We start from the raw sequence: 13,597 nt of genomic DNA, 5'->3' as shown, positions 1-13,597 counted from the left end.
GAGTTGGACTTTCGTCCATCAGTGTTACCCTGAGTCTGAGATGCTCCCTGGGGCTGAGTGTGCTATTTCCACAGTCCTCCCAGCCACTCAAAGTTGCTTTCTTAAGAACACAAAAACAATATCATCCCTGGAAAGTTATCCCAGTGAAGAGAGTTGATTTTCCCACTAGCCATCCTGGGAGCAAAATGTGGGAACTGGATTCATTTTTGAAATTATACTGGGTCACCCAAGGATGGCATGGTTTTCACATACACTGAACTCAGTGCGGGAAGCAAAAGTAATTAAGGAAGTGTTATTTACTTCTTCTCATAACACAAGGACTAGAGGTCACCAAATGAAATTAATAGGCAGCAGGTTTAAAACAAACAAAAGAAAGCATTTCTTCATACAATACACAGCCAACCTGTGGAACTCCTTGCCAGAGAATGTTGTGAAGGCCAAGACTATAACAAGGTTAAAAAAAAAACTAGATAAATTAATGGAGAATAGGTTCATCAATGACTATTAGCCAGGATGGGCAGGGATGGTGTCCCTAGCCTGTGTTTGCAAGAATCTGGGAATGGGCGACAAGGGATGGATCACTTGATGATTACCTGTTCTATTCATCCCCTCTGAAGCACCTGGCATTGGCCACTGTTGAAAGACAGGATACTGAGCTAGACTGACCTTTGGTCTGACCCAGTATGGCTGTTCTTATGAGGTGAGGGAAGAGTATTGTGTAATGTTCTCTGATTTGGTATAAAATGCTTTTTTTTTTCCTCGCACAGCTGGAAATTTCTCTATTAGTCTTTGCTTCTCATCCCAGACATTGCTCTTCTGGGTTCACGGAGGGGGTTGTATGATGGGCACAGGCCTTAGCATCCCTCCCCTCAAGCTACAGGTTCCTTTTGGAAAAAAAAAACACAAATGTGGACAGAGGAGAAGGGCCGAGGGCCTATTGGGATATGAATTGCCATGTCCTGAGGAAGGTGGTAAATTTAGGAGAGGGGTTGGTTTGTTGAACATGTGTTGTGGGGAAGGAGGAGGTTGAATCAGTGCTTAATTTGTGCCAGGGCTTGGCAGGGCTGACACCTGGGCTTGCTGTGTGTATTTTAATGTTAAAAGTATTGCTTGAACCCCAGCACCTAATTGCTTAAGCTCCACACCTCTTTCATTCAAATTAAGCACTGGGTTCCCCATGTGGAGAAGGGGAAAGAGACCATGAAAGCTGATATTCAGACACTGTTAGTATTTACCAAAATCCGAATATCAGTCCTTTAGCTGAGTCTTACCCCACCTCCTTCCGGGTCACCGTTAAGTCTATCCCATTGGGAGATGTATTATGGGGTCGATCCAGCAAGGTGCTGAGCACCCTCTGCTCTCTTTGAGGGTGCTCAGCACTTTTCAAGGTTGAGCTCTTTATTTTTTAATTTTTTTTTTACTTTCTAACTGAACTGCAAAAAAAGTAACATGCATTCCTGACTCATGTAAAAAATAAAGCATGTATTACATAAAAATTAACTGGAGCAGAATAAAACTTCATTGTCAGAAATGCTAACCATTATAACACATCTAGCACTAAATTAGAGTTATCTACTGGTAATTCCCTTGGATCATTTGATCAAATTAAAATATGGTTCAAAAATGTCATCTGGGTGTAAGATATAAAGTACAAGAATAGGGCAACTAAATTACTGAAAATTTGGGAAAATGAAATGTTGACTCATATATTTTGACATAATGTAGAAATCAGGAGGTTTGCCAGACAGATCTGCTTCAGACTCTGCTTATGCAATATTTGATTTGCACAACTGCATTATAGATTGCCCAACACTCTGAGCATGAGCAGCTGGGCTTGGGGTAGGCAGCCCTCCAGGACATAGGGAATTCTTCCCAGCCCCCTCAGCAGTTGCTCTGTAGCATCTATTGCAGCCCCAAGGCTTTGGTAGCCTTTGCTCTGATTAATTCTCTCCTTATTCTGGTAGATCCATGGGTACATAATCTTGGATCTACTGGCCCTCCACAACTCCTGCATCAAAACCCAGCTAGTAGCCAAGTCTAGGGAGGTCCCCTGCAGCTGAACTGCATAAGACTGCTGAGCTGATGCCTTCCCCTTTACCTCCACCTTTTGTAAAAAGTCTCTGTTCTTGTCATTAATTAATAGCTAAACAAAATAGCTACTCTGAAGCACAAGCTTCCTGGAGTCCCCATGCAATGACACAGCCTGCTTTTCAGAAATTTTCCTGGCTGTATTCCACTGTCTTACCATGCCAGTTAGTTCCACAGTGTGGGTGTGCTGCCCATACATCTCCTGTGCTCCAGGATCTGCCCCACTCCTGGCTCTGCTTCCATCTTTCAGTGGTCTGACAAAGTGGAAAGGCCCTGGACATATAAGAGTTGGTTTAATTAAGGAAGTAGGTAGGAGGAAAACGAAAGCAGGAGGAGGGTGAGGCTAGAGGTGGCAGGGACTGAAGGGAAAGAAACAGGAGATGGACAGATAATTTAACCATGAGAGTAATTAATCATTGGAACAGTTCACCAAGGTTTGTGGTGGATTCTGTATTGCTGACTATTTTAAAATCAAGATGGGATGTTTTTTGAAAAGGTCTGCTCTAGAAATTATTTTGGGGAAGTTCTAAAGACAGCCTAGATGATCACAATGGCCCTTTCTGGTCTTAGTATCTATGAGTCAGGAGTGGAGACGGAGGGGCAGAAAGTGAGGGAAGAGGAATGGGACAGAGGTTAGATCATTCAGAAATTTGGGTTTAAAGTGCCTTTCTACTTTGAAAAGTAATTAAGGCAAATTAGCACCAGATGTCTCAGTAGATCTGTTCCATGAAAGTATCTTGTCATGTCTACTTGTCTGGGTAACAAAATGCATATTCCTTTCTTTTCTTTTTAGCACTAGTTCAGGACAACCACAAACTGGCCTCAATTGAACCATTAATTAAGTTCCAAATGTAGAGCCATTGCTTTCATGAGGTGGCACCAGATGTAACTGAGGGCAGGATTTGGCCTACAGAATCATTAGAACTGGTTACAAGATAGGAAGGAAAGAACCCAGCTTGACTTTAAGATCCCAAGTTGAGTTTGCTGACCTGGCAGTTAGGAAAAAAATCTTTTTTTACTTGTAAACTGCACAAATGTGAGCAGAAGTCATTGAGCTACACTAAACATGGAACCCTGGGATGACTTTTGTACAAAGTTGCTTTTTGGAGCCACATTTTTAACATTGACACCCCAGCTGCAAAGTATACAGATTTTTGCATCACTACAAGGTGACATTGCATCATGCAACATCGTTACTTGGTAATGATGTATTCTAATGCAGCATATTGATAGCACAGCACCCAAGTAATATTGCTTGCTATGTGAATGCAAGCTAGAGCACACAAAACTGTAAGCTAAATAGCCCTCCCCTCATTTGGGGCTTCTAAAACTTTCTGACCCCAGACCCTCGTATTTCCTTACTGCAGCCATGTTCTGTACCTTTGATATATGGTACCCTACCAGATAAAGGAATAATTATAGACAATGACAGCACTCATCTATCTCCATTTTGTCTCTAAATCTTTGGAGGTGCAAACAAAACACATTGGATGGGAGAGACTAGTAATGCTGATGAGTGCTTTAGATTGCTTGATAATCTCTTTTTCTGTTAGCTATTACTGAATGGAAATCAAATACATGCCTGTTTGGGGTAGGAACAGATGGCACTTCTGTTATGGGAGGAAGAAATGGGGGTGAGAGGGCAGCGAAGTTGAAAAAAAATGACCTCCCTCCCTGACTTTCCAGGATTCATTGTGTTGCCTTCCTACTACAGCTGACTGTGACTCTTTATTGTCATAAAGATATGTCAGAAGTTAGACAGAGAGACAGAGGATAACCTTAAATCCTTTAGTGCATTTTACCAGGTTTCTCAAAAAAAAAAAAAAGGGCAAAAAGCCGATTGAGGGAGTTGGGAAACGTCAGTGCAGCATTACACAAAGAGCTCAATACATTTGTTGACTCCCTCTTCCCCCGCTTTAAGATAGATTTAGTTATAGTCATCATAATGCTGTAGGTGCTTTCTTAAAAATAATGTAGATGCTATTGTCTGTCTGCCACTTGGAAAATGTAGCTGTTTCAATGCGCCCTTGCTGAAGTTGAAAAAGAGGGATTTATTGAAATACCTCAAAAATCCATCGCACTGTCAGTGTATTACTTGCCAGCTAAACTGCATCTTATTCCTGTCTCTACAGCGCCTGGCTTCATTTTTTAGAATATTTTTGTCTTTTCCAAAACAGTCGCTTTTCTTTCTTACCCATTTTGCAAATGGCATTTGCAGTGTTAGATTTGAGGGCTAAGATGAGAGGAGAGCAGTGTTTTGAACTGACTAATTTGTAGGCAAGAAATAAAGCGCTTGTAAGGTGGTCCCGGGGCTGTCTTCCTCATGAACACTTTTTGAAGCTACATATAATCTGGTGCATTTCAAAGACAAAACATTTCCTATTTTCAAGTATCTACATGAGCCAGGGTTGGTTTATCAGTTTCCAGAGAATAATGACCTCCACCAGGGGCAGAGATGCTCCCACCCTCCCCTCTCCCCCCAAAAACATTCCTGTTCTGTTTGCAATTAAGGTGTAGTATGTACCCTGGAAGATTTGCAAAGAAGACCACAAACACTGTTTTTTTTTTTAAAAAAAATCTGTGCAAATAATTTGGGATTTTTTGCTGTACAAAATATACATGAATACAGTCAAATGTGATCGGTGTGCTTAGGGGTTTTTTCATCTCTAGACAATGTGTTTTAGGGATTAATTTTGTGGCTTGGATAAAGATATTGAAGGCTCCCCAAAATGAAGGAAAAAAAGTGGTGGAATCAGACTGTCCAAAGAAAGAGAAGTTTTCACAAGAATGGAAAATGAAAAGTTCCCTCCAGAAGCTGATTATGATGTAAGCCAGGAGACCAGATCAGATGATGTATGGTGTTAGTTGGATTACTAACCTGAACACTTTGAGGGACAGATTTTTTGCCTCCAGTTCTTGGATTTCTACCAAATATGAATCATGATAAAATACTAATAGTACACATGTTTTTTCTATAGATTTTAAATGTTGGTTTCCCTGAAGTTTTATCATTTTGCAACTCTTAATTTATAGGAACTTTGTTGAAGAGAAATTTGGAACCAAATATGTAGAGAGACATAAAGCTGAGTTTGCAAAATAGCTTTAAGAAAACAGTCCTGCTAGTTTTCATTTATCTCCTGGAGTTGACCCACTGAAAGCCATAGAATCATTAGGTAAGTCCAGGCCAAACATGTCTGTTTATGTTGCACAAAAGGGAATGCTTACAACTAACACACTTTCTATTGAATTGGAGTGGAACTCCTACTCATTCACATTAATACCAAAAGAATTCATTGTAATTAATGCTATTACAATTAATACCTCTAGAGAAATAAATAAGGAACCTCCTTTATTGTTGAGTACCATCAGCTTCATGAACTATATGACATTTGGAAAACATACTCCTTTATGACAATTGTAGTGCTTGACTCAGACAGTGTACAATGCAATTGTTGGTTGCTTTCTGGTGAAAAAATAAAGTGCCAGCATCTGTTTTGATTAGATGAGTGCAAGTCAATAGTTTTGCATGAGGAGAATTTGGCCCACTTACATTGATAAGAGACAAATGTATTAATTTCAACTCATCCTTCCTTATACCACGACTCTCCCCCCCCCCACAATTTCAATGTAATGAAAATATGAATGCATCCAATGAAGTGAGCTGTGCTTAGGAAAGCCTTTGCTCAAATAAATTTGTTAGTCTCTAAGGTGCCACAAGTACTCCTTTTCTTTTTGTGAATACAGACTAACACAGCTGCTACTCTGAAACTAGTCAATTTATGTTATTTTAGTCAGAAGTTTTTTTATATTTGCCTTTACATTACATTACCAGCAAATGCACTTTTGTGGTATAATTGTATTTTATATGTGTAGTAGGTAGTGATTTCCTTAGTGGAAATTAGTTGGTTGTTCTCCTTCTGGTTGCCTCTTATTGTATCTGCAATTTTATATTGTAAGAAGCACAAAAGGAATAAAACATATTAGTCCATCTGATATAATGAAACTCTATTTTGGAGGGATTGTTTTTGTTCTCAGTTTAGTGACTTCTATTATGTGTACAATTTAAATGCTCTGTGCACAGAATGTAATTCTTTGAATTATATTAATTATTTGGGTTGAAGTGATATGATATATTGTTCTGTTTAGGGAGCAAGCTTGAATTTACCACTGATGCCAGAAAACTTCACAATGTACCTCTGGGTCAAGGACAGGAAGCGGTGGCAGAAATAGCTATGGTAAAAGCATCAAAAGAAGGCCACTGGGTTATACTTCAAGTAAGTCAAAACTCTTCATTACAACAGTGCTACATTGCAGTGTTAAAAATGGAAGCTTTTCAAAATAATGTGTGTCTAGATAAAACAGCGCTAAATAATGATTACCAACTTCCTTTGTCTCTTCCAAAAGAGAAGCTCAGAACTTAATATCGAGGTTTGAGTGTTAATGGGTCATTGAAAATCACATAAAATGTGAACTGCCTCTGCCTTGTGTGGTAGGGAGTTGACTATAGTATTTTACCAAACACATGCTATTTGATTTACTAATTTATTATCCATTAAAAAAAATCCTTTAGTAAATAAATGTGTAGCAAAAAGAATTGTTACTCTGTATAATCAGATGAATAGATACAAACAGGGAAGATTGCTGTCATTATGCAGTATATTGTGCTAAACAGATGCACATGATTTTTTCAGATATTGTGCTATATCAAACTGCTTCCTTATGCCTGGGATTTGCTTGTATCAATAAAATGTTTCATATTTCAAATCAATAGCTCACTGGGAAGCCTATTTCTCTCTCTTACCTCCCCACCCCCTTGCCCAGAATATTCATCTTGTAGGAAAGTGGCTTGACACATTAGAGGAATTTGTGGAGAAACACAGTGAAGGAAGTCACCCAGACTATCGGGTTTTTATGTGTGCTGAATGTGCCCCTTCTCCTAAAGATCATGTCATTCCACAGGGAATTTTGGAAAACGCTATTAAAATAACCAATGAGCCACCCACTGGAATGCTGCATAATCTTCATGCTGCACTGGATAATTTTGTCCAAGCAAGTAAAACATCATAGGAGTTATAAAATACAAAAATAGGATTATTAAATTTATCATTGTAAAGTCATTTAAAATTGAAAAGTCCCTGAGAGTTACTGCAGGCTGTGAGATAATAAAATAGAATAAACTTCATTACATAAGGATCTATTCACAAAATTTTCTTATAGTGGTGTAACTGTACATCAAACAAGAAATTAGATCCTCTCATTCTGAAGCATGAAATATGGCTTCTGATTAAATATATTTCCGTGTGCATGGGAAACAGTTTGCAGACATTACAGATAATTACTGTAGAAATGAGAAATTATTTTGGTCTGGTTTCATTTGTTCTTTAATTCAGATGCGAGAAGGGGAATTTTTGTGCCCTGTGCCATTGGAGTATTTTGTATTATTACTGTGTATGGTGTGCATTGGGGTCAGATCCTCAGCTGGTGTAAAATCAATTAACCTTATTGAAATCAATGGGACTATGCCAATTTACACCAGCTAAGCAACTAGTCCAAAGTGTTTTGATCACATGTAATATGAAACATCACTTTGGTTGTACTAGATCATCATCATTTTTCTCTCAACTTGTTTCCATTTTGTAGAATGTGCTTTTAATTAAAACACTTTTATTGATATTTAAAAGATACACAAACACTGATACAGTTAATAATTGCAAGCAACGTTGCATAGACAGGCATAGAAATCAATTAGCTCTTTAACATGAATAGTCACATTAAAGGGAGACCATTAACTTTAATTTTTTCAGAAATTGCCTCATAGCAAAAAAAAATCTATTTTTTGATAGTTCACATCTTAAATAGTATGGTGTGAAAATCATCTTAAAAAACCCTTTAGAAATTATAATGTCTTTTTTTGTTCCCCTGTTGATGTTTATAGGAGTTTTGTAGCAAGAAAGAAAACAGGTAGCGGACTGTACAGGGCAAACAATGACACAGAAAGTGCTGACAAATGTACAAAATAAACAAGCTGCAAAAAATAGTGAAGATACTTTTGTCACTAACTTCTGTCAGTTATAGTCATCTGCAGTGTTACTTATAATTATAGGAAGTACAAAATCTTCACACAGAAATTTTCAAATTGATGGAGTCTCTTGAATAAGTGAAATCTCTCTGATTTTTCAGAACCTGCTTGATCAGTGTATCTGTGAACAGGAATTCAAGATTATTCTGTTTTTCACTTTGTTACAGTCATGCCTTTGTGGATGAGTGGCAGAAATCTGGACCTGGGGCTAGAACAGAAAGTGCCCTTTTAACAATGGAAACCTCACAATTTCCGACTGTGTTCTCTACAACTACCTGGAAGCAAATTCTCAGATATTTTTGCATTTCCTTAAACCCATTTAAGTAAGCATGTGCCATCCCTGATTACTTTCCTAAATGTGCTGTATCTAACCCTGTTGTTTCCTGTATGTGCAACACTGGGTTTTTATTTTTAATACGAATTTTAAAGATGATTAACACATTCTATGAAGGATGACTTTGTGCGACCTTTCTTGTGTGATAACTAGAATAGTGGAAATTTTCTGCCCCATCAACTGTTGTTCTGAACCTGACTGGCAAACAGAATTGAATCTTTCTTCACTGAGGGTAGAAATCCCGATACACTAACTACCCTCTGCTCTTTGGCTGAATAATTATTTCATTTCCTTTAGAATCAAACCCTACACTTAAAAAATACCTTTCTTGTGGTAGGTATCCTGGGAAGATCTCTGTTACTTGTTTGGCTAGATTATGTATGGTGGTCATATTACAGACAACTAGGATAGAAGACTTTGTCCCATATAGTTGGAAGAGTATATGCAACCCAATCAGGTAATAAAAGCTTCAGCAACCATAGAAGTGTTTCCAGAGTTAGAGCTCCCCCTGCTGGAAGCTGACACATTTTTATATATAAACTTAACACTGCTGAAGAATATAATTTTTCTTAAACGTGTGTTATTTGTGATAAGTGCACTGCTGGATCATGACATGCTATTTCACCTTTTAATTCCCCAGGCTCTTCCATCCATTTTTTGCATTGGCAGTGAAAATTATGTCCTTGCATAACATTATCTACCTTAAATTGTTTCATTTTACAATAAAACAGAATCTTCTCCCCTATATATAAAAAAGAAAATGTTACATTATTTTACAGTAAGGATCCAAAAGGCTAAAGCTTACAATAGTGATTCTGAAGTGTTTTGGACCACTGATTACTATTTTTATAAGAATACTGCTTAGCTGCTTGTAATTCAATTATTAATGAGTAAATCTCCATAGGGTAGATTAGGATACATCCCCCCAAAAGGTGGGTATGGCTGTTTAGCACCAAATTTCATTTATGTTAACAAAACTGTTAACATATAGTTAACACAAGCAGGCTTGTGGGACTTCTGATGCTTCCTGATTCCAGTTAAGACAGAACTACTCTGGAAAGAGTTCATTCTCAAGATAAAAAGAAAAGGAGTACTTGTGGCACCTTAGAGACTAACAGCTACAGCTCACTCACGAAAGCTTATGCTCTAATAAATTTGTTAGTCTCTAAGGTGCCACAAGTACTCCTTTTCTTTTTGTGAATACAGACTAACACGGCTGCTACTCTGAAACCTGTCAAAATTCTCAAGATAGTTTCAATTTCCTGCTTTCAGTCTTAGCTGGGAATCAGGAGTTAAAGGGACATATGAATATGTAAGATAATTGGTGAAGGAAGTTACTGGAACAGTTAGGAATTGCAGAAAAGATTCCGTTCATCTTTTTTATAAAAATGTTTGGGTCATTTATTACCGTCGTCAGACTGGTTTACCTCACTCTGCACATAATCTAGGTTGTGTATTCAGTTCTATGTGACATGGCCTGTAGACATCATACTTTGGGTTCTTCCCTTTCAAATTCTCAGATGTCAAAGTAAAAATGGAATACTAGTAATATCAGCTTTTAATAACTTATTACTTTTTAAACATCAAAAACTGTATGGTTAAGTTGACTAAACATGGATAACTTCATTGTATAACAGCTCTAGATATGCTGAAATTTTAGAGACATCATTGACACACTAGAATAATGTGATATCAAAATGAAGTAGGTATATATCCTTCTGTCTTATATTTATGAGCATCTGCATAGGAATCTAGGAATTGTCAGACTGGATCAGAGCATGGTCCATCTAGTCCACTGTCCTCTATCCTACAGTTGCCAGAACCAGATGCTTCACAGGAAGGTACAACAAACCTCAGAGTAGGATCTCTCAGTGTGGTATAACCTGTTTCCCAATAAGGTCTCACCCTAACCCATACTGGTTAGATATAGTTTAAGCCCTGAAACATGAGGTTATGTCTGAGTGAAGTTAATGGGACTGGAGTAAAAGCAGAACATCTGTAGGTTTTGCCAGGGGATTCCCCAGTGATAATCCAGCCTTGCATCCATCCATCCATTGGCACAAAGTTCTATGGTCCATGGAAAGTGGATTTTGGTTTTAAGCAACATTATTTTTTCTCTACCTAGACATCCTCAAATGTGCTCCTCCCCTCCTACACATGTGAGCATCATGGGTTCAATTAAGGATTTAGCTATTTTAACTCTTAAATCTATCTGTCCAATCCCTTCATGATTTTTGGTGGTGGTCTCTGATCTCCCTTCAAATATCCACGATGTCTACAAATGCATTATAGGGAGGGTTATAATATTTATGAAACTCCCTCAAGTTCTAAAATCACATGGTAGGAGTCAGTGGCAGCAAAAGCCCTTTTACTTCATGCTGTACAAGGGAGTTCATTTGTGTACAATTATGACTATTGTTGTTTAGACAGACACAGATTTTGCACTGAAGTCAATGGGAGTTGTGGGATACAGAATCACAATCATTCTGATTGTTGTAAACGAGTGGTTCCCAACCCTTCTTTTTGGGATTCCTTTTGACATGGATGAACATTAACCTTCTATTGTGATTCCCTCATCCTACCACATGAAACAATATATTTGCCACCATACATAGTCCTTTTATATCTATTTTTTCTTTCTCCTCTCCTCAACAAACCACCTGTGCGAAGTGGGTATACAACACTTCCAGATCAGATTGGTGGTGTTTTATACATTCCGGGCACATATATAAATGGCTACTCAAAGTGGGAGGTAGTGGAGAATCAGGCCCCAGATGTATACAGCGGCAGCCGAGGCAGCAGCCAACTGGCTCAAGCTTCTCTTCCTTTCTCCCGTCCCATGTGCCACTCAGCTCAGCTGTGAGAACACACCCACAAAGCCTGCAGTGTACATTCCCTACCCACCCTGAGCAGTATGTAACCTGCTCTGAGTGCAAGAACAAGAACAAAAGAACAAGAGCAGAAAAGGATTAAAAGAAAGCCAAGGAAGAATGCAGTGAAAAGAAACAAGAATTTTTAAAAAGAGAGCAGAATATAGTGGGGCTGCAGGGAGGAAAGCTGTAACTCCTTTCAAGGAGCTCCCCATATTTGCAGTTGGGGTTGCCAGGAATCTGGGGTCATTTTGCAGTTGGGGTCAGCTTTCTCTGGTCCTACTAGCGTGGTGCATTGTCTCTCAAAGAAACAGTGGGAAATCCTTTTCTAAACAGATCTGGTGAGGCACTGAAAAAACTTGAGGCCCGGCAGGAGGCACATCTGGAATAATTGTTCATTTTTTCAGTATAATGGCATTTCTGAAGATGAACTTTTTTGCAGTTTCTCTAGAGGAAGCCTTGCATCATGGTACTGCATGCTGCTAACATGTCCCTCATTATAAGGGAGGCGCCTCATTTTAGATTCAAATGTATCTCCATCCCACACAAACCTGGGGTTATTTTACTTTCATTATTGCAGATTACTTGCATCACAAATGCTGAATCACAAAACTGAAGTTAGAGAAAATGGTATTTATCTTTCAGAAATGAGCCCCATATTATTTTAAGGATCTTGCACTACTGCTATTGTTGTTATCCTCATCATCATTATGTATCTTGGCAGGTTGAAAGATATCACAAAACTGTAAGATTTCAGTAGTAATTTTGCATCCCACAGTAATACTTCAAAAGCATCAAATAGCATTTTGAATTTTAAGTCATTACAAATGTAAATAAATAAATGTACTCCCACCTGTCTGTTGTTTTAAATGTCTAGTGAGCCTAAAATATTTGCGTAGCAGTTTTGAGATACAGCAGAATTATAGTTTATTATAAATATATGATATTGAATTAAACAATTTTGCCATTCTGTTCCATAAAGGATAAAATCTGACTCTCAGCAAACCATTTGAAAAGAACTTATGATGATGATACTATAGCTTCATTTTATTTTATGGAGTGTATTGATTGTCAAATAAACAATACATGTATTTTGGTAATAATCTGAAGAAAAAACCATGCCGCTTTATTTTGCAAACCTTACACTATTACTCGCTTTCATTTCAAGAAGGGATGGCATTTTTCAGAGATACTACCATAAATTGCTTTATTTAATAAATTGGTATAAGGAATAATAATGTTATACCAGAGAGCAGCACTTTGTAATATGGAAGAAATAACATTTTTCTTTTAAAATAGTTCTCTCTATTTTTTAAATTAAAATTATCAGTATGTTTTTTGCTAACTGAAGAAACACCTGATTTTTTGCAAATTCATGTAGTTTTTGTCTTGTGAACATCAGTATCTGTATGTGATATAAAGAAGCTAATTAAAATATGGAACAAATTTTATTAATTTTCATGGACCTAAGCTGTTAAGAAGTCATGTCATTCTCAGCAATGACTCCATAACGGAATAATTTGATTTATAGCTAACAGGTTCCTTTTTCTGTTTAGCAAGGATTGTCACTTGTGGTTTGGTGGGTTTTTTTGACAGTTTGACAGGAAGCTAGGTCTTGCTCCTGGGTTTGTGGTCCTGGCTTATCAACATTACCATAAATATACTGATGCAACGTTACCTCCTGAAAGCCCCATCCACTGTGGCCTGCCCCACCCCAATGCAGAGATTGAATTCTTGACAGTGATTTCAGACAAACTGTTCCATACGCTGTTGGAACTGCAATCCAAGGGTTCGATTACTGGGGAAGGAGTCTCACAGACTGTGGAAGAAAAGGTTAGTAAAAACAGATTGCAAATCCTTCACAAGATGGTGTGTCGCTTGTTGGTTTCTTCTGCCAGCTCTTTGGTTTCACCAGTAAAAGCTATTTTGTATGGCTTTGATTTGAAATTGGTAATGTGGGAACATGATCTACAGCCTAAGTGATACATAAAAGAAATCTGAATACATTAAACGCCGGTTTGAATCATGCAGCAATCCCTTGTGAGTTTTATTATGCTTTAGTAGGACTCTGCTCTTTAGAATCCTTTGTCAAGCTGCAGTATCTCATTTTCCCATGAACTGTACCCCAGAACTTGCCATCCTGTAAGGAAACCCTGTGAAGTGTTCTTGCAGTTTCCTCCAAATTGATCCAGGGAAGGGAGAGTACGGTTTGTTTCTACGCCCTTC

The 13,597-nt window shown here is 38.0% G+C and overlaps 1 pseudogene; it reads left to right on the top strand.

The window, feature by feature from the left end:
* LOC119863514 overlaps positions 1-13,354 on the top strand; it is a 224,216-nt pseudogene extending 210,862 nt beyond the window's left edge.
* Positions 13,355-13,597: the final 243 nt, after the last annotated feature.

This window comes from Dermochelys coriacea, chromosome 11, assembly GCF_009764565.3.
Source record: "Dermochelys coriacea isolate rDerCor1 chromosome 11, rDerCor1.pri.v4, whole genome shotgun sequence".
Lineage (NCBI taxonomy): Eukaryota > Metazoa > Chordata > Testudines > Dermochelyidae > Dermochelys > Dermochelys coriacea.
This window is presented reverse-complemented; position numbering and strand designations above follow the sequence as displayed.